This window comes from Dipodomys ordii, unplaced genomic scaffold (assembly GCF_000151885.1).
Source record: "Dipodomys ordii isolate 6190 unplaced genomic scaffold, Dord_2.0 Scaffold24, whole genome shotgun sequence".
Lineage (NCBI taxonomy): Eukaryota > Metazoa > Chordata > Mammalia > Rodentia > Heteromyidae > Dipodomys > Dipodomys ordii.
In genome coordinates, this window is record NW_012267240.1 from 6,130,648 (window position 1) to 6,158,065 (window position 27,418).

The 27,418-nt window shown below is 32.2% G+C and overlaps 1 protein-coding gene across 4 annotated transcripts in view; it reads left to right on the plus strand.

Annotated features, from left to right (window-relative positions):
- The window catches only part of Zeb1 (zinc finger E-box binding homeobox 1), a 158,579-nt gene that overhangs the window by 15,792 nt on the left and 115,369 nt on the right, over positions 1 to 27,418 (plus strand). The window contains exon 2 of one of the 4 annotated variants that reach the window (XM_013014716.1): positions 26,085 to 26,143. The exons of the other annotated variants lie outside the window; for them this stretch is intronic. The gene's annotated coding sequence lies outside the window, so the exon portion shown is untranslated. The remainder of the gene's footprint in view (positions 1 to 26,084; positions 26,144 to 27,418) is intronic. 4 annotated transcript variants of the gene reach the window in all.

A 27,418-nucleotide genomic window follows, 5' to 3' on the forward strand; every position in this document is an offset into this window, starting at 1 on the left:
AGACCATACTAAAGCTACCAGCACAACTATGTTTATTGCAGCATTGTTTACCATAGCTAAGATATGGAACCAACCCAGATGCCCCTCAGTAGATGAAGGGATCAAGAAAATGTAGTATATATACACAATGGAATTCAGTGCCTCCATCAGAAAGAATGACATTGCCCCATTTGTTAGGAAATGGAAAGACTTGAAAAAAATTATAGTAAGTGAAGTAAGCCAGGCCCAAAGAAACATAGGCCCCATGGTTTCCCTTATTTTCAATTACTAGTATATTTCTGAGACAAGCAGAAATGGTCAGATGAGTTGATTTTAGGTGAAACGAACCCCAAGATAAGGACACAAGTGTTTTTTTTCTTTCTTGCTGTTGTTTCTAACATTTATAAGAGGATTTCTTTGTTGCTTTGTATGTCCCTCCCCCACAGTATAACCCCTGTTTTCACTGTACTTGATGTTTGTATTCTTTGTGGAGTAGAAGGGAAAAAACAAATTATTTAAATATGGGTACAGGTGGACCCATTGCAACAATGAGATGTACAACTTTGGCGGGGGGAAGCAGAGATGGGAAGGGATGGGAAGGGGAAACAAAGGAGGTAACAATGCTTGATGAGAAATGTACTCATTGCCTTGCCCATGTAATTGTAACCCCTCTGTACGATATTTTCACAATAAAAAAAGATGATGATGATAAGAGAAATGAATCCCAAGATAGGGACACAAATATTATTTTCTTTCTTGCTATTGTTTCTAACGTATTTATAATGTACCATGTGATTTTTTTTTGTTTCTTTGTATGTTCCTCCTGTTTTCACTGTATTTGATGTCGGTGCCCTGCATCTTGTTATATACACTTCTCTAATTTGGGGAGGAGAAGGGAAAAAACAAAATGCTTAAATAGGGATAGAGGTTGACCCATTGTAACAATGAGATGTACAAAACACTATGTTGAAAATGAACTTTAGGTGGGGAAGGAGGATAGTTGTGGAGGTGGAAGGGAAAGGATGGTAGGGGGAAAAAAAGGAGGAGGCAACAATGCTGAATAGGAAATGTACTCATTATCTTGCTCATGTAACTCGAAAGTATTTTTACAATAAAAACATACCAAAAACAGAAAAGAGAAGACAAGATATATGAAATCTAGGTTTAAAACAGAAAGGAGGGCTTTGAGGGTGGCTCAGTGGTAGAATGCTTACCTCGCATGCATGAGGCCCTGGGTTCGATTCCTCAGCACTTCATAAACAGAAAAGCCTGGAAGTGGTGACGTGGCTCAAGTGGTAGGGCGCTAGCCTTGAGCTGCAGAGCTGAGGGGGATAGTGCCGTGGCCCAGAGTTCAAGCCCCACTACCGACCAAAAAAAAAACAAAACCCCAAACAGAAAGGAGACATGAAAGCAGAGAGGGAACAATTTGAGAAGAGAAAGGACCAGTGGAAGAGGAAGGAACAGTCAAAGTCCCAAAGTATGTTCTATACATGTATGAAAATGTCATAATTAAATCCATCATTTGCATAATTAATATATACTAATACGTAAAAAGAAATAAATATAAACTCACTAAATTTTCAATGCCAGGTCGCCAGAAAACAAAAATACAGGTAAAACTAAAGAAACATGTTATAAAGTACCGGCGTGAGTTGATCCTTTGCCAACTATAAACACATGTATGATAATAAAAAGAGAAGACAAATACAAAGCATAACATGAGAGAGTAGTAGTAAGTGCAAATCTATTGGTAGTGACTGGGGAAAAAAATTCCAGTTAACAGAAACTGGTTGAATTGGATAAAACAACAGTCCATTTATATGCAGTTTTTAAGAAACATACTTTTAAAATGCATATAGAAACTTTGGAACGATAAAAAATACTTTAAATTATGTCTTAAAAAGTGTGACTTTATTAACTTAAGATTTTAATTTTGAGGCAATTACCAGCATAGACAGTGGGGGCCATTAAAAATAATGAAAAGAGATAGAATTTTATACTAGTATATAACCAACAATATACTTTCATAATAGACACAAACATGTTTACAGAAGAAATGGCACATTCATTATGGTTGTGGGTTATTTGAAATAATCTCTTCCGTAAGTGTTAGAAGAAACAAAGTCAATAAGAAAAAATAATATAATAAAAGGATTTTTAAGCTTGCAATAATGGACAAGTATAGAACATTTCAACTACAACATTTTTATGGGTTTTTTTTGGGGGGGGGGATCCAGTTGTGGGGCCTGAACTCAGCCTGGGCGCTGTCCCTCAGCTCTTCAGCTCAAGGCTAGCACTCTACCACTTGAGCCACAGTGCCACTTCTGCCTTTTTTTTCTGCTTATGTGGTGCTGAGGAATCGAACCCAGGGCCTCATGCATGCAAGGCAAGCGCTCTACCATTGAGCCACCTTCCCAGCCCCATTTTTATGTTTTTAATTGTAAAAATACTGTACAGAAGAGGGGTTACAGTTACATGAATAAGGTAATGGGTACATTTCCTATCAAGCATTGTTACCTCCTCCTTTGTTTTTCCCCTACCATAGTTTCCCTCCCCACTTCCCCAACTCCTCCCTCAGCATTTTTTAATTACATAGGAACATATGTAAAAATTGATCACATTCTAGTTAAATATAACCAGTTTTAACAAATTTTAGTGATTTGATATCAGGCTAGCTCTTTTCTGTTTACAGAGATGCAAGTAACAAAACTTCTGTGTGTAAATTCAGGTGCTAATTTCTAAATGACTTGAGTCAAAGATTTGTAAGAAAAGTTAAAAAAGATTTATAATTATTAATAAAACACCTTATATCAGAACTTAAACATAGCTAAAGTGATGCTTGTTCAAAATTGTAAGCTTTCATATTTACCTGAAGAAGAAAAAAATTCTGCACTATTAAGAATTAGAAAAAGAGAAATGGGATACTACTGTAATTGGAGCAAAAGGAAGTAATAAAGATGAGGTTATATATTAATAAGCTGGGAAATAAAAATAAATTGTTAGGATTAAAGCTTAAAAAGAAAAGAAAATGGTGCTTAAAAGATGATTCGAGAAAACTAACAATTGACAAGTTGAACTAAAGGAAAAGAGAAGTTGCAAAACAGTGCTATAGTGAAATAAAATGCTTCTTCAGATGTCTCAGGAATGATTGACTTTATTGATCATTAATATAGTGATCTAAGATAACATAATTGAAAGCTTAGATCAAAAAGACAAATTTCCAGAAAAATATAGCTCAAGAGCTAACAGAAGATTAAAGATTAAAATATAAAGGAAAAATAGTCTCACACAGAAAAATACTACTAGCTCCAGGCAGTTTTACTAACAGGGTTTTACAAAACATCCAAGGAAGCATAGTTCCAGTCTTATGGAAAGTATTCCAAAGTTTGGAAAAATGGACAATATCTGACTCATTTTATGAGACTGGAAGAAAAGTAGGAGAAATGGGTTTTATAGTGTAACTCAACCCAAATATAGATACAAAAAATCATAAGTTTAATATCATTATGCTTTACCTAGACATGTATAAAAACAGTAGCACATCACTACAAAATTGGGTATAATCCTAAAATTGGAGATCTGATTATATATTAGAACATCACTTAATATGTTTGACTGTATCAGTTGCTTGAAGGCTGAGAATCAGGTGAACATCTGACATTTTAGCAAATCAGTGAATAAAAGGGCCCTATCTTAACATGATAAAGGCACTTTTTTTAAGTCACAGAAAAACTTCAACCTATCTTGTCACACACTCAGTGGTAAAGTATGAAAGGAATACTTTCCTTTAGTGTATGGCAAGAGATAAGAGTTCTGTTAATGCCAGTTTTAATCACCTTGTAGTAAAGTTTTAGCTAGTACAGTAAGCTTTCAAAAGATGTTTAAGCACTAATAAAACCCACTAGATTTCTTGTTTCTTTTGTATGTTCTTCACCCCATGAAATATCCTCCTGTTGTCACTGTATTTGATTTGGGTACCCTGGTATTGTATGTACATTTATCTGAATTAGGGAAGGAAAGGGGAACAACAAAATAGTGAGACAAAGGACAAGGAGGGGGGAACATATTGTTGGAAATAATCTGTACAATTTGGGGGAGGAGGGAAAGTGGAAGAAAAATGAGGGAAGGGGTAACAAGTTTGACAAGAAATGTACTTAATACCTTACTTATGTAACTAACCCCTCTGTACATCACCTTGACAATAAATAAAAGAAAACTAGATTTTATATTATATGGTTATGTACAAAATTCCACAGATGAATTATTGGGATTGAAGTTTAAATTTGGAAGCAAAATCATTATAGTAAAGTTAATTACATTTTAAACTTTGATGGTACATACAATTAAAAAGCAATCTTTATGTCATTACAGCAGCTAAGATGATACGAATAAACCTAATCAACATGCAATATTATTCTAAAACGTCATTGGAAGATCTAAAGAAAGATCCAGTTTATGGCATAATATATCTTGTTCATGTTTATAGGAGGAATATTATGGTGATATCAGTTCTCCCAATTTTAACCATAGGCTTCATACCATATGATCAAGCTGTAAATAGTTTTCTGTGCAACTTTTCACAAATTCTAAAACTTACAAGGAGGAGCTAGGAGATAATAGCACTATAACTTAGGGGAACTTGATCTTTGATAGCACTAAATTGCCAGTCCATGAGAAAAGAGTGATTCCTTTGGTAATGTTTTTTAGTTAATTAAATAGAAAATAATTTATCAGGTTATTTAGAAAAAAATCATCCCAAGTAGAGTTTTAGATTTAAATCTTTAGTTATATAACAATATGGTAAGGTAAAACTATAGCCCTTTTTAAAACAGATAGAGCAAAATGTTTCTTGTGACAAGATGAAAACATAAATCAGAGAAAAATATTGACAAATATGATTATATCAAAATTAAGAATTTCTTCTTGGTAATTGATGCTGCATAGGACATGGGATTATAAATATTTAGCACATCTTAAAATCTACCACTTAGTGAAATAAACATTAGCCACCTTATTAAAAAAACAAACTAGACTAAGGCCTTGAATATACTCCCTTGAAAGAACCTTACTTGACCAATCAGTATTACATCTTGAGCACCTCTAGTCTGAAATCTGAATTGCTCTAAAGAGTAAGCTATATTTTTGGGGGGGTCAATCATGGGGCCTGAACTCTGGGTCTGGGCGTAGTCTCTCAGCTCTTCGGCTCAAGGCTAGCACTCTACCACTTGAGCCATAGTGCCACTTCTGGCTTTTTTTGATTATGTGGTGCTGAAGAATCGAACCCAGCGCCTCATGCATGAAAGGCAAGCACTCTACCACTGAGCAATCTTCCCAGCCCAAAAGTGTAAGATGTTTTGAGTACTGTGTGACTCTATAAGTAGGAAATAATCACATGAGACCCTCTTGTGATGGATGGGTTGCCATCAGAATACTGCTTAAAAATACTGCTTAAAAGTATCTTCAGGTTAGATGTATAAGCTGTATATATATGATATATATATATGATATATATACACATACATATATATATATATACATACATATATAAATGAATTTTGTGTTTAAACTTGTTTTCCATCCTTGAAATACCTAAATATTCTTAAATTGGAAAAAAATGAAAAATCTACAACACTTCTGATTCCTTACTTTCTGATTGAGGTGTACTCAACCTATATAAGATATTCAACTCCACTAGTTATTAGAGAGATGAAAATTAAAGACCTAATAATGTTGATATTGGTATAGATATGGAACAATAGCAACACTTAGTGTTGATGCTAGTATAATATGGTGCATCCACTTTGGAAACAGTTTGCCATTATTAAAATTGAAAGATACACATACTGTGATACCCAGTATACCTTAGAGTATATCTTAGGGAAACTGCCATTACAGATATACCAAGTGTAGTTGTTAACTCTCTTATATGGCAGACCAAAATTTTTTATCATGACAAAAATTTGACTCATTCCTTTTTGTCTGATATATGTGGGTACACATCCCAAGACTATGAAAAACGTACTTTCTCTTCTAAAGCTTCCTAACTACTGCCCAATGGATTACCATTTGTTTCTAGTTTCATTGCTGACCCTGGTACCAGAACGTTTCCAAGTCTCTTTGGATGCTTTTGTCTCAAGATGCTCTTGAGATCTTACTTTCTCCCTTATGCTAGCATAGGAAGATGTGAATTCATTTTATACTAAACTATCTCAATATTTTTAATTGATTATTTTCAGAATATTCCATAAACCTTTGGTAATCAATACTGGTTCATTGAAAAGTTTATTCAATTTGATATTTCATATGCTTTAAAAAGCTTTAATTTCTTTTTATCTATCTCATTACCATCATAATTTGTATCTTGAATTTTCTCTGCAGAGAAGAACAATAATCTAGTATTTCATTATAGGATTCTGTTGATCCTAAGATTTTGTTATTTACCATGTACATTTAAAGTGCAATATTTGGTTTATAAGATTTTTAAATTTTCTGGTTGTATAAGTTATGTTTATCTTCTAATTTCTGTATGTGTAAAAATTTTCCCATAATTTTATATTATTGCTGAATAGCTCGTAGGCAATTCAATTCTAATTGAATGTTATAAAATGTTTGCATAATGAAAAGGTTGGAGAAGATGATTTTCTAAAGTGCCTTTCAGAACAGATGCACATGATTTTGTGGTTTTGTATGCTTTGTTCACTTTGAATCTTAGTAGACAGCAACGGAAATATACTGATGATTGACCTATGACACAGAATCTATGAATACCTCAAATATGATTCTACTTCACCAGGTTCTTTGTAAACCCAAATATTGGACAAATCAAATGGTGTTTAGACTTTTTGTTTTTGGTCAGTCATGGGGCTTGAACTCAGTCTGAGCACTGTCCCTGTGCTCTTCAGCTCAAGGCGAGTGCTCTACCTCTTGAGCCAAAGCGTCACTTCCAGTTTTCTAGTGGTTTATTGGAGATCAGAGTCTCACAGACTTTTCTGCCCCAGCTGGCTGTGAACCATGATCCTCAGATCTCAGCCTCCTGAGTAGCTAGGATTACAGGAGTGAGACACCGGCACCCAGCTTAGACTTTTTTCTTAAGGAGAAAAAAAGCATAGGGAAAATTTGACATAATCCTTAAGTTTATATTTTTCCAATTGTATAGAAGTTTGTTGTATGATGGGGAGACAGTTTTTTCTGAGGAGAAAATACAGACCAACTATAACTGGACTTCTTTTCCTCAACACTTTTCAATCAACCCTAATAAGTGGTATGGTGATTTTAATGCACTAATATAAAACAGACTAGATGGTCATTTGATCTAAGTATTATGTAATAGACATTAACTGACAAATTATTTGAGTTAAATAAGTATGTAGCTAAGTGCACTCCTGTAAAATTGTCCCATTGTACCTTTATAAATAAAATAGATTAGATTCTCAATTTCCTTAAAACAATTTTCATGTTTATGTTTGTATAAAGTACATATTTAAATATTTATCTGTTCTGTATAAATTTTATAACTATAGTAATGTTGATAATTTATCAATTGAAGTATAAAATACTTAATAACTAAATGTATTTAAATAAATACTAATATGTAATAAGTACCTTCACTTTATAGTGGTGAAAATTCTCAAGTTATTTTCCTTTAAACTTTCTGATTTAGGTTCTCATAACTGTTTGAAAATTTGGAATATTCTTAGGATCACTGACTGCAGCAGGAACTATTATTACTTATTGGATGTAGTTGATAGAAGCTGTAGTTATTAACTATTAAAATATAATGTTATAAGGAACTATATGGCAAAGAATGAGTTACCTTTACACAGTGTTCTCTGTACCTCACACACTTTGTTATATAGAAGAAAAGCTCTATTCAGAGCCTTGGCTGAAAGGACCCTTGCCTTCTTTCCCTTTTAGATGTGGATTGTGGGAAATTCTTGCTAGCTTGGACATTTCACCTTGTTTAGAGTTATTCTGAATGTAATTATCTGGAGTTTTAGAGTGCTCAAGAATCACATTTAGTCTTGTTTTGCTGAGTCAAGAGTTCTTAAGTGAAAAAAATCTTATTTTCGTTTAATAGATTTCAATAAATATTATGTGAAATTTGAACTAATGAAAGTATTACATTGTACCAGTGGATTTACTTTGATTATATAATTTGAAGGAAAAGGGAGTTGAGGAAGTAGTTAGCTTTAATTAGTATGTTGAATATCTATATTCATAGTTATTTCACTAAACTAAAAATGATATTCACCATTTTTGTTGACTAGCATTTTCATTTTCAGGGCTTTTAAATTATTCCATCTGTTAGTAACTCCATTCAACTGAAGATTAAACATTTTGAGAGATGAAAACAGATTTTGTGGGGATTTGAATTGTTTAATAAATATCTTTAAAGCTATTTAAACTAGCTTAAATTTTACCCTTTGAAATACGAATTTTGTATTTCACATAGTCTGAATGATAAGAGGGTAGATTGTTGACTTAAACTTAATTTTTCTTTTTGTATTTCTTACCTTTGTTTAGCTAGTATGGAGGACACAGATCCTCTCCATACTATACATATAAAACAACTTTTTCAGGAGCAGGTTTCCCTAAAGACTAAAACAAACCAAATCTAACTACTAATCCTTTTAATGGGAGGAAGAAACTCTGTTGTGGTTTATGAGGTTCATCTTTTCTAAGCAGGACACATAGAGAACCCGCCCATTTAGCATTAGTGGCCTGTAAGGTAAAATGAAAATGATTAAAAGTAACCTATTAGCAGAGACAAGCTCATTCATTTATAAGAATCATTTTGTTAAAAGGACAATCAGCTTTTTTAGATTCCCAGGGGGTTGAAAATGCTAGGAAAGTTAGAAAACTTTTCTGTGCTGACAGGTAAAAATGATACTTTAGGAACTCTTGAGTGCTTTGCTACCATTGAAAAAGATTTGAAAAACTGAGAGAAAATGAAATACAGATTCTTAAAGTGGAAAGAAAGCTTAGAATTCATCTAGGCTGATTCATTTATAGAAGCACTTGAGAACCTAAACATTATATGATTAGGTTTGGATCAAAGAGTTAGTGAGAAGCAGAAACTACAACTTCCTTACTGGGTTTTCTTGACTAAGAAGTGTGAACAATCATGGTTAACATGAGAGTTTATATAAGAAAACCTTACAGGCTTGAATGAAATGGTATTCTTTTGAGATGTTTTTGTAGTTCCCCTTAATAATTAATAATATTAAATGAGATGACATTGGGAGTTATAATGTTTCCTTTAGCAAAAAGAGATATTTAAAGTAAAGCATTCTAACTTTTTTGGGGGGGGTCCAGTCATGGGGCCTGAACTCTGGGCCTGGGCGCTGTCCCTCAGCTCTTCAGCTCAAGGCTAGCGCTCTACCACTTGAGGCACAGTGCCACTTCCAGCTTTTTTCTTTTTGCTTATGTGGTGCTGGGGAATCGAACCTAGGGCCTCATGCATGCAAGGCAAGCGCTCTACCACTGAGCCACCTTCCCAGCCCCCACATTCTAACATTTTTATGTACTATGTCCTGATAAATCATGAATAGATAACTTATTGAAGATCACTTCAACAGAAGAAAATAGGGGAAAATATTTTTTAAATGTTAGAAAAAAATCAGCCTTTATCAACTGCCTCTTTTCTTTCTTGTATAAAAGGAATTTATATAGCTTGTTAATTGACCATATATCATAAATCCCATTTCTGTCTCAAAGGTATAATCAGACTTGTTTAATAAGTTACCACCCTCAAACTATACTTGTTTTTCTTTTTGGCAGGTCTTTCTTTATAGCCTAGGATGGCCTTGGTTTCAAGATCCTTTTACCTTCTGAAGGATTAGAGGTGTATTCTACCATGCTCTGCAGCTATACTTCTGACTCAGCCTTTTCCTTGGAGTTTAAAATAAGAAAAACTTTACAGATTTGACGTGCTTTAAAAAAATTTTAATTTCTCAAAAACACTTGAAAGATATTTATTACAATTCTCCCAAGTAAAATGCAATTCAAATTTAACAGTGAAGACCTTGAATTTTTATTTCAGGATTAATAAACTTACACTGCAAGGTAATTTTTATGACAAGTTTTTTTTTAATTGTGAAAATACCATACCGAGGGGTTACAATTACATGAGCAAGGTAATGAGTACATTTCTTATCAAGCATTGTTGCCTCCTCCTTTGTTTCCCCTTACCATCCCATCCCTTCCAATCTCCCCCCTCCCCCGCCCACCGTGCCAAAGTTGTAAAGTTCATTTTTCGACATAACGTCTTGTACATCTCATTGTTGCAATGGGTCCACCTGTATCCCTATTTAAACAAGTTTTTGTTCCATATAAAGTAGTGAGAGAGGAAGAAGATTGGGTGATAGTAGTTTAAAAAGTACCTTGCATTCAGCATCCCCAAAAAGAAGAAATAAATAACACAAATGTAGTTCATAGAAATATATGTAGTGCCTCCTATTCAAAGTAAAATTCCACCCATCTCTATTAATCTTAGTAGAGTCTTACTCTGTAATGATCTAAGGACTGATGTCATTGAAAATATATGTCTTACAGACAGTAAACTTGAAGAAGGAGTTTATCTGCTAGACCTTAATGAGGGGGCTATTTTTTACCTCTGGGCAACTAAACTTAAAAAATGTCTTGCATAATTTGTATAACTTCAGAGACACTACTTGACTTAGGAAAATACTTCTTTTATCGTTCGTATAAAACTTTTGAGGTGGTTGTTCCAGCCCTTGGTCTTGAACTCAGGGCCTAGGCACTGTCCCTGAGCATTTGTGCTCAAGGCTAGCACTTTTTCACATAAAACCACAGCTCTATTTCTGGCTTTTTTGATGTTAACTTGGAAATAAGAGTCTCATGGACTTTACCTGCATGGGCTGGCTTTGAACCTGTTCTTCAGATATCAGCCTCCTAAGTAGCTAGAATTATAGGTGTGCATGCTGGCACCTGGCCTAAACTTTTGGAAACATTTCAAATTGCTCCAGTGTATATGCAATCTTATTGTTAAACAAGAAGAGAATACAGATAATATCCAAAAAACATGGCTTCTAATCTTTACTGTGTCACTTATTATATAACTTGATTAAAATGTTAATGTAGGCCTTGATGTTCCTCACTGTAACGTGTACTTGATACCTAACTACTAACTCCAAATCTTATTCTATGAAATTGGCTTTAATAAGGAAAACATTGTTGATATCTTACTGGGTAATTTGTCTTGCAAGAAATAGAAACAGAATCAAATGTTCCCAGAGGAAGAAGATAACTGATATATTTTTCTGTTTCATTATTTTGACAAGAGTAGAGAAACTCATACTAAGACAGGATTTTTTCAAACAATTTCAAATAGAGATTGAAAGCATAAGGAGACAGGTATATAACTTTCAAAAGAAGTAGTGTTTAGGTTTTAGGTAATGTATGTATTACATCACAAACTTTTTTGAATAGAGAAAACTTAAAATCTTAGTAATTTTTAAGCATTCAAACATACTTTTTATAAACTATAGTCACCTTAGTATACATTAGATAGTTTGAACAAATTCCTCCTAACTAAAATTTTGTATCATTTGACCAATATTTCCCTAGTCCTCCAACCCTAAGTCTCTTGAAACTCCATTCTGCCCTCTCTCTTACAAATTTGACAGTTTTATATTCCTCATATAGTTGATATCATACAGTATTCTTCTGTCCTGGCTTACTTCACTTTATACATTATTTGCCAAGTTTATACTTATTATTGCAAATGACAAGATTTCCTGCTTTTAAAACCTTGAATCTAATCCCTGTATGTAGATACCATATTTTCTTTATCCATCATTTATTTGATGTATATGTAATTTGGTTCCATGTCCTGCTATTATAAATAAGGCTGCATGAGCATAGAAGTACAGTTATCTTCAGCATATCATTTAATTTCCTGTTACTATATACTCTGTAGTGGGAATGATGTATGATATGGTAGTTTTTAGGCTTTTTGATTGGGTACTTTGATACTGTTTTCTGTAATGACTATTATTAATTTATATTTCCACAACAGTATGAAAGTGTTTCCCTTTCTTTACATTTTTATACTTGTTTTTAATATTTTTAATACTCAAGAGTGAGATATTATCTCATTGTGGTTTTAATTTACATTTTGTTGTTGATTAATTGATGATGAGCATTTGTTCACCTGCCTATTAAAGGCAATGTGTTTGTCGATTTTTGAGAAATGTCTGTTCTGCTCTTTTTTTTTTTAAACAATTTTCTTGTGTAGATTTAAGTTCTTACATATTCTTGTTATTAACATCTTTTCAGATGTGTGATTTCCAAATATTTTTTTCTCATCCCGTAAGTTGTCTCTTCACTTTTTTTTCTTTGATGTATAGAGCTTTTCAATTTGATGTAGTTTGTCTAGTTTTACTTTTGTTGCTTGTGTTTAGGGTCATAACAAAACAACTGTTACTCAGGCTGATATTGTAGAACTTTTCCCTTCTGTTTTCTCATGATGGTTTTATAGTTTCAGATCTTGTGTTTGATCTATTTTGAACTGAGTTTTGTGAATGGTATAAGATAAAGTTCTAATTTCATTCTTCTGCATATGGGTATCCATCCAACTTTTCCAATGCAATTTACTGAGGAGATTATTTTTTCCTCATGTGTGCTATCTGTTTTGAAAATAATTTTGAAGTATATGCATGGGTTTGTTTTAGGGCTCTGTTGTGTTTAGCTTTTATAAATAAACTACTTTATAATGTGAAAATTCTGTATTCTCAGATATGAAGGACAAGGTAGTTTAGGCTCAGATTAGAGGTGATTTTTTTCAAGGAACACAGGCCTTATCTCTGCCATTATTCTTTATTAATAATTTAGATAACCAAGCACCATTAATTGTTATGGAAGAAATTTGACTCTAGCCTGTCTCTACTGATCATGAGCCCAGAGTATCTTCTGGAGTAGTGAAATAAATAACAGCACTCATCAGTGGAGAATGATGTGCCTAAAACAGTTTAAAATATTTGGTTACAAAGTTAGATATAAATAATAAGGCTTGTAAATTACTGTAATTAGATTCCAATATTAAAAATACCAAAGAAATAGTTTAGCTCCTGAATTGCTGGTGATAGAAAATATCAGCTGACTTTGGGAGTCAGTTTTAAATATTGGCACTTTTGATCTTATTAATAAATTTATAAGTTAGAAATCAAAATGTTTAGATACTATACAATTTGTTACATTATTAATATTCTCAAAAATCACAGGTGGCTGAATTGTGATAATTTTTAAACTATCTTTGCCTTGGAGTTCACTATTTAGAATTCTTTGATTGATTGTTAGAGTTAGAAATAGTGAGTTCTTTGCTTGACTGAATAAATAATTCATATGGCACAAAAGAGGCTTTTTCTTTCTCCACAGTCCCTTTCTCTTCCATTATATTCCCTTTCTCCTTTTGTAAAAGGCTCTTTTACAGCCAAAGAGCAACTTTGTGTGAGTGTGCAAGGGCTTGGTTAAAGTTTTAGCCTCAGTGTTAGCTGAATATTTGGGGTCACATAAGAGAATAAACACTCTGTCCTGAATGTGTATTCTATAATAGCAACTCAAAGCACTATACAGTAGGTAAAATTTTCTAGGCCTTATTCTTATGGCAGAGTTGCTTTAGAGATTTTTTTCGCAAAATACATTTTTATTTTTAGATGTAGATGATTCATAGTGACTGCCTCAAAATTAAGCCTCAATTTTGAGGAGGTCTTTGAATTTCATCTACTTTTTCAGAACCTCCCCCTCCTTTTTTTTTTTTACTATATTAAATAACAGTGTCTGCATTAACTTTTTTTAGAATTTTAAAAATGTTTGGAAATCATTTTCTAAGAATTTTAAACTTCAGAATAAAATTTAAATCAAGTTCACACTTCTTCTGCCTCTTATGGTTCTGAAATAACTGCCAGATTTTCTAATCTGCTATCAAAATCATAATTGACTAAGCGTTTTGTGTGTGTGTGTGTGTGTGTGTGTGTGTGTGTGTGTGTGTGTGTGTGATACTGGGATTTGAACTCAATGTCTTGTACTTTCTGGGAAGGTGCTCTACCACTTGAGCCACTTCTCCAGTGGTACAATTTTATGAGATTAGAGAAGTTGTTTTCTCTAGCCCAATAATATTTGACCATCACACTATTGGAAATGATATTTATCTTTTATAAACAAACTATGCCTTTATTTTTGTAATAAGTATAGTGATATCCTTAAATTATATGACATAAAATTGTGTCTATAAAAACAAAGAAGGGGAAACAATGCTTTATAGGAAATTTACTTATTACCTTACTCATGTAACTGTAACCCCTCTGTACAGTATTTTTACACTAAAAATATTTAAATGTCATGAAAATTCTTGGTATAAAAGACTTACAAGTTTATTAACAGAAATTTAAAGGCAATGGACTGTAATCCAGATTCCTATCAACTGGAAACATTTATGAATTTATATATTGTTGCCTCTCCAGTATACAGATGTTCCACCAGTAAGTTTTTATTTAATGAAGTTTCTAAAGAAGATAAGTTATTATGTTTTGTATAATCCGTTGTTTGTTTTTTAAAGCATGGTACTAAATAGTCAACAGTTTGATTCTTTATGAGTGAGCAGTTACTTGTTTTAATCTCAGTGGTAGTCAATAACGCCAGCCTATAATATTGTAAGCACAGAGTTTTGTCCACCAAAGAAGAAAGTCTTAGAAAATTAGTACTACTTAAAGGAGAAAAGTAAGAAAAAAATATACCCTGGTTTGTTCCTGAAGAAAATATTAAGGAGTATAATAAACAATATCTATGAAAGACAAAACTAAAATGCTATACTTTTATAAAAGATAATTGAAAGAATGGAGATAGATACATATAAGATAAAAAGAGAATATAAGAGACTGTACCTAAATATTTCGGTACTAGGAATTTTACCTAAGGCTTCACAGTCATATGTTCTGCCACTTAGATAGCCCCACTAACCCCTATGAGAATATTTTAAAGAATTTAACAGCACATGGAATTGTTATGAAGTATGTGTGGTGTGCTGAAAATGGGAGCAGAGTAGAAAACACAGACTCAGTTTTTCAAAACTGTCTAGTGAAAGGTAAAGAGAATGTTTTTTATTTCATTTAAAAAATGAAAATTATACAAAATCATAAAAATACTTTGATAGCTATTTTAACACTTCATTTGAAAAATGTTACAGTGAAAAATATGCATTTTAGGGTCAAGAACTTAGGTTATTTCCTGGTTTCAATATTAATGATTCATAAAAATCATTAATATTAGAATCTCATTTTCAAATGTTGATCACATAAGTGATTTGGGTGACAATTTTTATATTTTATGTAAGGTATTCCATTTTGTACTTAGTATATAATGGACACCTTTAAAACTACCTGTTTAGGCTGAGTGTGGTTGTATACACCTATCATTCTAGCACTAAGGGGCCTAATACATGAGTATTGTGAGTTTGAGGCCAAATCGGATTATTTAGTAAGACTCTGTCTCCAAAAAATTACCTATTGTGTAGCACATAAATGTGCAGGCTGTTTATATATATATATATATATATATATATATATAGTTGTATTTTCTTAATTCTAAGAGACTATTGATTAGAAAACATATCCCTTAATTTAACTTTTCTGTCTTATTCTCATTTTGGAGATCCAAATACTTTCTTGGAGTAGAGGAGCATGTGATCAAAGGATTAGTCTGAATTACTTTTTTGGCCACATTTTTGTTACCACGTGCTGTTTTTAGGACTGATAGCATAATTCTGAGGCCCAATTTTCATTTGCTGTTTAATTGAATTAGTTATTTTCTAGATATATTAGACAGAAACTAAATAACTTCTTTGAAAGTCATTCAGAAAATTTTAACAGAAGATATTGATATCTAATTAGGATTATCAGATAATATTGTACCTGACTACAGCTATGTATCCCAAGCAGTTCTATATATAGTACAATAACTTTCAGTTTCAATGTTTTGTATTATAGTGTTGTTTACAAAAGCTTTTTAGGAGATTAGTAAGGATTTTAAAATTAAGTTGTACTTCAATGGTGTATAGACTTGTTGATGTACTTAACTGACAAAACATATATTCTCAGTCATGTCTAACTTCACAGAACAATACAATGCACATGAAATTTTATACAAGGAATTATAAAATGAATAATGTCTAGCAAGGTTCTTTCAATAGCCAACACTTTGTTTGAAATATGTTAAAGTGAAATATATATCTTTTAGAACTGAGAAATTATGTTATTTTCTTTTTCCTCCCAACACCAATGTAAGAAAATCAAAGTTGATAATCAATAGTATTTTTGTTCATATAAAGAATCTTGAATGTTTGATTCCTAAGGTCACATAATACGTGGTAGAGCTGTTAGGAACCAGGTATTTTTTACTTCATATGTTTCTACTGACTACTATTCTATGCTACTTCTCAATAATAATCCATTTAGTTATAGTCTAACCTCATTGTAATAAAATTTGTTTTCAACACATTTTTATGAAATACTATTGTATTATAGGTTTTGTGTTAAATTACAGTATAAGACAGTCTATGCTTATCACTGTACTACATTTATATAGACTCACTTCCATTTCATAGCCTCTTACTTTCTGAAGTTTACAGTACTTAGGGATAAGAGATGTAGGTAAAAGGAATTTGAGAGAAGGACAAGAGGAAGGAAGAACAGAAATGAGATTTTTTTTAAATACCAAACTAGTTACATCAGTTACTTTTTAGTTTAAGTTCAAGGAGCAACTCATAGTCCAGAATACTTTTTATGTGCTATAGAGCATACTTCTAGCAACTTCAGCTATCAAAAGATGCCTAACTGGGAATAGAGAACTGGATGAAAGTATGTAGCCCATATGGAGCCAGGAAGTCTGATGGTTCTCACACATTTTGAATAGTGTGGCAGGAATAAGAAACAATTGATATCAGAGCAAAGTTAGATTCAATATAACATTCTGAGTACACCATGGGCCTGTGGTGCCTTTGAAATCTCAAAACATAGTATAGCTTTTATATTGATCAAAAGAAGGTCAAACTGTTTGGTACACTCAGATAATTTTAAATACTCCCAACAACACAGGATACAAACCACAGGAAATATGAAAACCTAGAGAAATAACTGTATTGTTTGAAAGCTAGCAATGAGGTATAATATGTTTTATAATTTTCCAAGAGTAATTAAATAGAAGTAGGCAATTTTTTGTTTCCTAACAGCTAACTAATTTCCAAATTGGTCTATTTTTGGCTTACAAAGATATTAGTTGGTTCACATAAAAATATCAAAGGTAAGACATACATTAGGGTTAATTTTTCAAGGGGCTCAATGTTTTTTTAAATTATTGACATTTAAATTGTATAAAGTAATATGACTCATTTTAATGTTTTCATACTATATATAATATACTATACATTATATACTTTCATACTATACATAATATACTTTGTTCACTCTTGTCTGCCCTTCCTTTTCATTCCCTTATTTTCATATCCTTTTCTTCCCCCATGTAAATTCCACAAATGAAAGAAAACATGTAGCAACTGTCTTCCTCAGTCTGAATTTTCTCAAATACTCCATTTGACTTTGCTTCACTATTTGCCCCACATTGCCTGTCTTCCAACACTGTAGTTACAGAATGTTTACTGGCTTAGCATTACAGTTAGAGTTGTGTAATATCCTCTTTCAAATCCAAAGAGAGAATTGAGTGTTTTTGGCTTCCTTTTGAACAACATAGCTTCATTTCCCTAAACAGTTCCCATCCATCTTGTCCACAAGCATGGCTTGTTTCTTTTCCTTTCTTTTTAATTTTAGGAATCATTAATAATACAAAGAAATTTGATTGTGAAGTTTTCATAGATGCCATACAATGTACTCCGAACAAGTTTAATCCCTCAATTATATTCCCTTAATTCTCTTCTCTCCTTCCTACTGCTTTCAATCAGTATTTTGTGGGTTGCATGATGCTGTTTTACACACACACACACACACACACACACACACACAAACACACTTTAGACATTTGTCCCTCCCATCCCATTAGTTTCCTCTTCAATTGGCCTGAATTTGTTTGGAAATATACTTAAAATAATCATTGGCAAGAAAGATGGGCTTATCATACTGGATTAGACCAATTGTGGTCTACCCTTGCAACTCCAGATCAATCTACTTTCCCTGAGGCACATTGACTGCAAGGAGAGTGGGTATAAAATAAAATCTTGAATCCTTAGAAAGGAGAAAAGCATTGCACAGGCACTCAACATGATCAGCTACAAGTACATAAAACATTCTTTAGTACCTGAAATTTATACTTCCCTAAAACACCAGCCTTTATTTTCAAGCCTATGAGTATGAAGTAAGTCCCTGGGAATGTCTATTGCATTTCAGTACCTTCATTAGTAAAGCTTGTCTAGATACTGAATTGAAGCTCTTTCTGCCAAAAATTCTCATCATTTAATAGACATCTCCCTATAAAAAGTGTATTGACCATAATTGAAACGAAGGTTGTTCAGTAATGAAATACAGTACTTTAAAAAAAGTGTGTATTTTTGGACTAGGAGTACAATTCAGTGCTAGAATACCTGCTTAGTAAGTGGTAGTCTCTGGGTTTAATCCCCACCATCACAAAAAAAGAATTTATAAAGCCTAAAAATATGTACTTTCTTCCTGCTCTTCAGAATAATCTATGTAGTATAAATGCTTACTTACAAAGTTTAGTATGGTGCCTTAATTATAAAGGTGAACTTTAGCTTATGTAATTAGTTATAAATAAAAAAATTTAAAATATTTTTAAAATTTTGAAAGCTTTCTGTAGACGATATGTTAATTATTTAATTGAAGTATGTGTCATTTTGACTAAAATATTTAGCAAGTTCATCAATTATAAATTTTGGAGTATCAAACATTGTAGATCTATGTCAAACAGTCATTACAAATAAATCTAGGCCAAATGATTTATGCAACTCATTTGCCAACTTAGTATTTTGATCATGAACTGACTTTTCATCACTTGATCTTTTTTCAACTAAATATGTTTACTTATATTTGCACAATATTGTGTTAATTCTTTGTGCATAATTGGTCCTGTGTATTTTGCCCTGTAAACCAAGAAAATAAAGCAAATATGTGACGAGGCTCTTGGCTATTATTTTACAAAGGTTGCTTTACAAAGAGATATGTTAAAGACCCTACTGCAGTGCTAATTATTATAAAATATTATTTTAATATTTGAGACATTTTCACTCTTGTATAGGTTTTCAGTACTGAAGACTGAACTCAGGCCCTCACTGAATTCTGATTGAGTGCCCTTGAGTTATACTCCTAGCCCATCTAATAGTTTGAAAGAAGCAACCAATGTGCAATTTGGTATTCAGAGCCTTAGAATTCCCTAACACTATCCATGAATTTAAAATATGAAATCATTCTTCCTTTTCATACTACATGTTGTAGTATTTTTAAGTAAAATGCTAGATAAAGTCAAGTGAAAGGTAAGAGAAAGGAGAATAAATTAGAGAAATAAAATTTATCTTCATGTATAAGATGCTATAGTATCTAAAATTCCACTTTGTAATACTTTTTAATTTTAAATGGCCATAATTGCTCATCAGCTAATGATAAAAGATCATAGTTTTCCTTTTCTTAAAATTAAGAAATTTATACCTTTTAGAATTATTTATATTTTTATTCACTAAATTTATAATGCCTTGATCTTCATATACTATCTCGTTTCAAAAGTATGAAGTGACAGCAAAGACATTTCCTAAGAATTACTAGATAAATTAATACCTTATTCATTTAGCATTATTGGATATTTAACTAATACTTTCCAGATAAATCCTCATTATCTTTGATTGCTAGAATATTTCATCTCAGTCCTTCTTACATATTAAAAAAAACCTAGAAAGTCTATGTATTTTAATGATTCTGGATAGTTGATGAATATTTGTTAATATATTGTCTTCAAGGGCTACTGAAGTATGTCTTACTGAAGAACAGTTTTCAGCTACTGTTACTTTGAGTTTTTGTTAGGCTTTGTTTATATAAAACCTGATATTCATCCATAGAGGGACAAGTGTGCAAAGAAGGGTATTTGTGAAAGAAAGTAAGATAAAGAAGGTTCTTAATAGTCTTGAAGAGCTCTTAGTAAGTAAGAGCTTGGATTTTTATGATGCTTGCTTTTACTTTGCTTAGCTCTTCCCTCCAACTTTTTTTACTTGCCCCACCCTGAGTCAGCCTCTTTTTTCCTATGCTACTTAGCAGTATTCGAGAAAGTGTAAGAAAGATAAATTTAACCTTTGGAGCTAGAGAAGCCATGATGGAAATTACAAGTTCGTCGCTGTTTAATGAGTATAGTATATCTTGATGGCTATAAGTAAGGGTTAAAAATAATGGCTTTTAAATCTAATACATGAGGCCTTTAAAAATATTTGTTCCCTTATACTTTAAGATAATTGACTCACACACTTTGGAAATGGCATTGTGTAGTTTAGTATTATGCTGCAAGGATTAATTAAACACTACTGAAATCTAGTAGCCTTTTATATCTCTAATTATGAAGAAATATTATATAGAGATAAAAACTAATTTGGTGATTCTATAAATAAAATGTGCTAGAATTTTCAAATTTAATTTTATTGTCAAGGTGATGTACAGAGTGGTTGCAGTCACATACTGTGACACAATATCGTGAGTATATTTCTTGTCAAACCTTGTTGCTGCCTCCCTTGCTTTTCTCCCACTTTCCCTCCCCCCAATATCTTTCAGGTGCTGAAATATTTTTAAAGCCTGGAAATATAAATTCAATTTCAAGAAAAAATTGTCTTCAAAAAATAAGTCTAATGTTGAAATATTCTATTACTATCCCTAAAGCATCTATAAACTAGTAGGTTCTATTTTTATGCAAGAGTAAATGGTAACATAGAAACCAAGTGTAGTGGCATCTAAAGGGAAATGATTCCGGGGTCTGGAAGGCACCAAATCTTTGAATACTCAAAGGTATGAATACAAAGGTACCAATGGTACAGGATTTGCAAATCAACTGCAAAATCTTCCTTTGTGTTTTAAATCATCTCTAGATTATAGAACATAATACAGTGTGAATGATTTCTAAATAATTGCTGTACTGTATGATGACAGGAAAGATACATTTAGTACAGACATAACCATCAGAGACCTTACTATATAGTTGGCTTTGTTTTCATGAATATATGGAACTATAGATACTGAAACTTGGCTATATATACTGAAATAAGAAACCCACAGAGTTCCAGAGACTGTTTTGTATTTTCTAGGGCTATTGGAGTGATGTTCCCTTACAGTGAGTTTTAGTAGCCTGAATCAATATTGAATAGGTGCTCTAGTAAGTCACATATCTATGATATGATTGAACTCAGAACCTTGTGCTTGCTAGGCAGTCTGTAACTTGAACCATGTACCCAGATCTTTTGCTGTTACTCTCGTTTTCAGGTAGAACGTCTCTTGTTAAGTTTGTCCAGCCTGGTCTCCAACCACACTGGAAATGTGATCATCACCTTCCAGGTAGCTGGAATTACACGTGTGTGCCACCACGTTCAAGCCATACAATATAATAGGTTTTCTTTAATCCAGTTTATAAGATTGTGTGTATACTAAATATATATCTAGTGTTAGGGCATTTTGATAGTAGCACAGAAAAATAAGAAACAAAACATGGTCGCAAACTTTACTGAGCTATACCATTGTAAAATAAACTACACAATCCAAATGTATAATGTGGAACTCTGCAAAAGTTATCAAAGATTCTTCAAAAGGTGATAAGGGATGTAATGAGAATCACAGATGTGAATTAGAACTTTCTTATGTTTAAATATTTATGATATTAAAGTTTAAGATGGATTCCAACTAACAAGGCATTATCACTTCCAAAGGAAATACATTACCTTTGTTTATTTTGATAATTTATCTGTAAGTACTTGCTATCTTTATTGGTATTGACTTAGTAAAACTATAGTATGGTCCCTTTTGTTTGATTAAAGAAAACTGTTTCTTGTATATTTTTAAATATATTGAAATACTTCTGTATGCTTTACTAAATATAGGAACATAATTTACTTCAGAGTACCATCACTTATAACTATTCGGTATATTACATTGTTTTTGCTTTTTCTTTCTTATTCAGTGCCCTACTTAAAGTTTGTAAAACAGCAGTAGTTGTGAGTTGTTTGCTCTATGTAGCAAAAAAGCACTGACTAATCTGGGAGTAATATTTGTACACTCCCACTTCCAGATTTACCTCTACTGCCACATGTTTGTCCTTTTTCCTACTCTGAGCTCTCTGTGACCCCTTTCAGTTCATTTCAGATAGTTTCTGCTGTTAAACATCTGCTTCACTCTAAATGTACTAGAACAAAATAGAAAGTTTCTAGGAAAAAGACTGAGCTTAGCATCTTTACAATAAAATGAAATTTTTAAAGAAATCTAAAAAAGCATTTTAATACATTGTATCTTAATTTATTAGTTTTTATGATAATATAAAGATGTTTTATTGGCACATGGAATATATCAAATATTTTGAGTTGGTGAAAACAATGTATACATTTAATCTGAATATACATATAAACATATATTTGCTGCAGAAAAACTGAAAATATACATAGAAGAAAGAAAATATGTCAAATTGTTAACCTCTTACTGTTTTCAAGGTCATAGTTGTCCTAACATACTTCATTATACATAGTATCACCAAAAACAATATTCATGGAATACTAATTGGATTTTTGATCTGAGAGTGATAGATCATATTATCCAGTTAGCAAATACACTGTATATTTACTATCCTGAAATATCTGAGGTACCGCCAAGGTTTTTTTTTTTTTATTCTTCTTTACCTGTTTTCTTTGACCTGAAATTCAGTGTTTTCTACTTATCAAATGCCAGTTTTCGTAAGGTTTAGCAAAGAGCTGCTTTCTTCTTTAGAGCCTTTACTATTATATATGAAATACCGAGATGCCATTTTGGAATAGAAATAATAGCAATAAAAATTACTTTATGCCCTTTTGGTCCATGAACTCAGAGCAATAGAATGGAGGGTAATAGTGGCAGTGTTGGTGTGGAGGCGGGTGAGGATGGAGTTAATTTGTTTAACCTGACTCCCTGTTCACAAGCGTTTTGGTGAATCATTTTAGGTACTACCTAATGAGTGCTCTGACTTTTTACTCTAGCTGAACTAAAAATATGCTGCGCTTTATACTAGAAACTCTTCGTAAGTTTTGGTTTTGACTAGACAATAGAATCTATTAGTTGACAAGTTTTATTCTTACAACTAAATTCAAATAGGCTATCAGTTTTTTAACTTCTTGCTGTGTGCATGCACACACACACAGCCACACACACACACACACACAACTTAGATGAATTGTATCATCTGAAGCAGTCCAAGTAAGACTTGGTATTTCCATTGCTCTCCATGTGACACTCTTACACTGTTAAACAGTTCTGTTAAAAACTGAGCAAGATAGGATATTAGAAATGAAAGAAACAGGGCTGGGAAGGTGGCTCATGGTAGAGCTCTTGCCTTGCATGCCTGAGGCCCTGGGTTCAATTCCTCAGCACCACATAAGCAAAAAGGAAAAAAAGCCGGAAATGGCGCTGTGGCTGAAGTGGTAGAGCGCTAGCCTTGAGCTGAAGAGCTGAGGGACAGAGCCCAGGCCCAGAATTCAGGCCCCACGACTGGACCCCCCCCAAAAAAGAAAGAAATGAAAGAAACATAGATGCTGTGGGAAAACCATAGACTACTTTTTTATAGAGAGTTTTAATAAAATTTTGTGTATTTGTCAAACTCATGATCTTAGTCTGGAAGAGATAGTTATGAAACCGAGTGCCTGACTTAAATCTAATTGATATAAATAATGAAGTATTAGATATAAAGTAATCATAATGTTACTAATTGTCTTTCTCTGAGATGAGATTGTTTCTTTTATTGACTATAGTAAAAAAAAAAAACATGCATTTTTTTTCCTTAGGAGTCTTGGTTTTATTACTGACTGTGTGGCTTTGGGTAAATAGGGACATTTTTCTAGACGACTGGTTTGTTCATTTATAAAATGAAGAGATACTGTTAAATTCTAAAACACTTGTAAGAGATTTTATTTTAAAAACACACATATATATTGACAAATCACTTGTGCTCATCATCTTCTGGAATGTGAAATTAGTTTTCTTAGGAGGTGAATTATCCATAATGCTAGTCACGGCAAGTCATTCTGCCCTTTTTTGACTCATGATTTTATTAATCTCCTAGTATCTTTTCAGGATTACGTCTCCTATTAATAGGTAAAATATTTTCATGATGATTTTAGTCATTAGGATGAAACGAATACGTTTAGAATTGTACTGAAGCCTGATTTGGGACAGAGTAGGGGATACCTTCATATTCTGTAATTTCATTTGGCTAAGGAATCTCTCTTATCTTCAACAAGGACATGAACTTCTGTGGCCATAGTCTATATTTAATCATTGTTTGCTTTGAGAGTTTTGTTACACTAAATAAAAATAAATACTTGGCATTTTCTGCTTTAAACTCCTATATGTTGTAAACCTATTCAAACCACTTAAACTGCCCAATGTGCTTGTTTCTGTTTTCAAAATCTACTCCTTTGTCTTCATTTACCTTGTACAATGTTAGATTATAAAGTCTTTGAGAATGGAGTCAACTATTGTTACATGTAGCAGGTAGATCAGAACTCTGTGGATCTCTGAGTAGTTTGTAAATATTACCTTTATTGAAATTTTGGGCTAATAGACTACAATAAATTTGTAACTAAGAATAACAAGCTGTTTGGAGGCCAGTGTTGATTAACTCAAAAACAGTACTTTCATTAAATGCTATGCTTCGTTTACAAAGTCATTTTCTCTTGGTTTAGTCATAAGCTGATTATTTACTTTATATTCTGTGTTATGAAATACTTAAGAATTGGTTTTAGTTTATTATATGGAAACATCTTTAAGATTGTATGTTGGATGGATATACATGTAGAGTATATGTGTGTGAAGGACGGAGAAAGAAAGAAAACAAAGATTGTGCATATAGCATATATGTTTTGTATATGGGTTATGTTTAGGACATGAAACTATTTGCATCTTTTAGTGTACATAATTTGGAATAATAATATTCATACCTAGGTTTTATTTAGTAGTAACCATGATGTTTTAGGAAGGGGCAAGTTTTCTTTCTTTCATTTTAGCTTCACTATATTTTTGCTTAAGATTTAAGTTTTCAAAGATTTATAATAACCATTGAAACTGAACATCTCATAGTTGGGCTCTGTTAAGGCTCTGAGGAATATTGTAGTGATATGTGAGGATAATTTAGTTTGACTGGTATCTGAGAATCATCAAACAGCAGATTGTACAACTAAATTATTATGAAGTCTAGTGATTGGCAAGTTATACAAATAGTAAATATGATAATCAGCAGAGTACAGAAAAGGAAAGTGTGTGGTAATCCTAACTTTTGACTTCTCAGTACAAAAAAATGGCTTCAGGTAGAGCCTTTTTTCTTTAAGGAAATTTTAATTTCTGTTACAGTATGTAGTTACAAAAAGTAGTTGATGATTTAATAAACATTTTGTAAGTATAAATTATATTGTAAAATTGTTTCCAAACCTTACAAGTATCTTGAGGTGAATGTAGTGTTTGAAGTGACTTATAGTTGTGAATTAATAATTTATTATATCATTGAGTAAACTACTGTTTTGATCATAAAATGATTTGGGTTGCAAGATAATTAAGGAAACAGTTGGGAATGAATTTAAATTTACTTAAAACTGTTCCCTAAAAATATTTATGGGGAAGGTATATTTTTAGTGATAGCATTTGTTCTTAAAAAGTATTAACAACTACATAAATGGTGTCAATCACTTTATTTTCCAGTTAGGAGTTATTTCTCATTATCAGTGGGTGGGTTTGGGAACAATGTAATAAAGTTTGGGTAATTTAGTTTTCAGTTTAAATTCTCAACTGGCAATTGGCCGAAAACTCCTATCTGAAGACGTGAGCATCCAAATGTCATTTTGTGATTTGACTACTATCTGCTTGACGTAGGAAGGCACTATCAAGAAAGACTAATGGAGTGAATGAATAACTATCAAAAGGAAAAAATGGTAAGAGTTTTTGTTTAAATTATAATACATAAATGTGTATATTTATTATATTTAAATTAAAATTTTAGCTTATTTTAACTCTAGGACTTAATGGCAAATGTGTAACACTTATATGTTTGTACCTTACACTTTTAATCAAATACGAAGAATGATTTGCAAAGAAAAGATTTTATATACTAAATGTGATAAGAGTGATAATAAAAATATACAGCTGAAAAAATTTTTGTTTGTTATAATTCTACGGCAGTGAATTCTCTTTTTGAAATAGCATACTACATTATCATTTTTATACCAACTTGATATGTATTTAGGTCTTATAAATGCTTCTCAAAGCATATGTCACAAGTTTTATAAGTCTGTTATTTACATCTTTGTAAAATAATAGTGGAAAAGAAGTATTATAACACATAATAAAATCCATTTAGTTTAACATTATACCCTTTAAAATGCTGCAATAGGAGCTGAATATGGTCACACATGCCTAAAATCCCAGTAGTCTGGAGGCTGTGGCAGGAAGGTCACAAGTTTGAGGCCAATCTGGGCTGTATAATGAGATCTTGTCTCAAAATGTATACTGCAGTACATTAAAATTGTTAATATTCTTTTGTGGGAAATGTTAAATTTGCAAGACAAAATGTTTATATACCCAAAATAAAGTCACAAATGTTACAGCATAGTATGTTTTTATATATTATATGATATAGCATAGTATAAAATTTTGATGATAAAATCAAATATCTCTCCTCTACCTAACATTTATTTACACTGAAAATATAATTCCTAAATTCATATGATCTTAAATTTAGATTTTTCTCCTGAATGCTTTTGGTTTCTGTATGTCTCTTTATTGGGAAATCCTTGGCCATTCAAACTCATGTTACCTATGTTAACTTTGAATAGGAGTAGAGATTGAAATCTAAAATGGAAGGTTATCAAAGCTTATTTCATTATCTCCATGGACATGCTAGCTTTCTGGAAACTAGATAATGGCTAATAGATTGATATAGTAGTGCTACATTATAGTTCTGTGAACCATTTTGTTTTAAAACATAAGGTTTTGAGACCAGCACAGTGTTTTTCCTACCTTAGAGGCATCAGATGATATTAATGGAATTGTGTCATGGTTTTAGTTGTTTTCTAGATCTTAGTAATGAACATACCCAGAATTTGCCCTTGTAAGAAACACCTAGACCAATTATAATATAATCATTCAGATGTTGACAATGAACTAAGTACTCTAGATAACAACATCCATCCTCAATCCATTTATCTAGC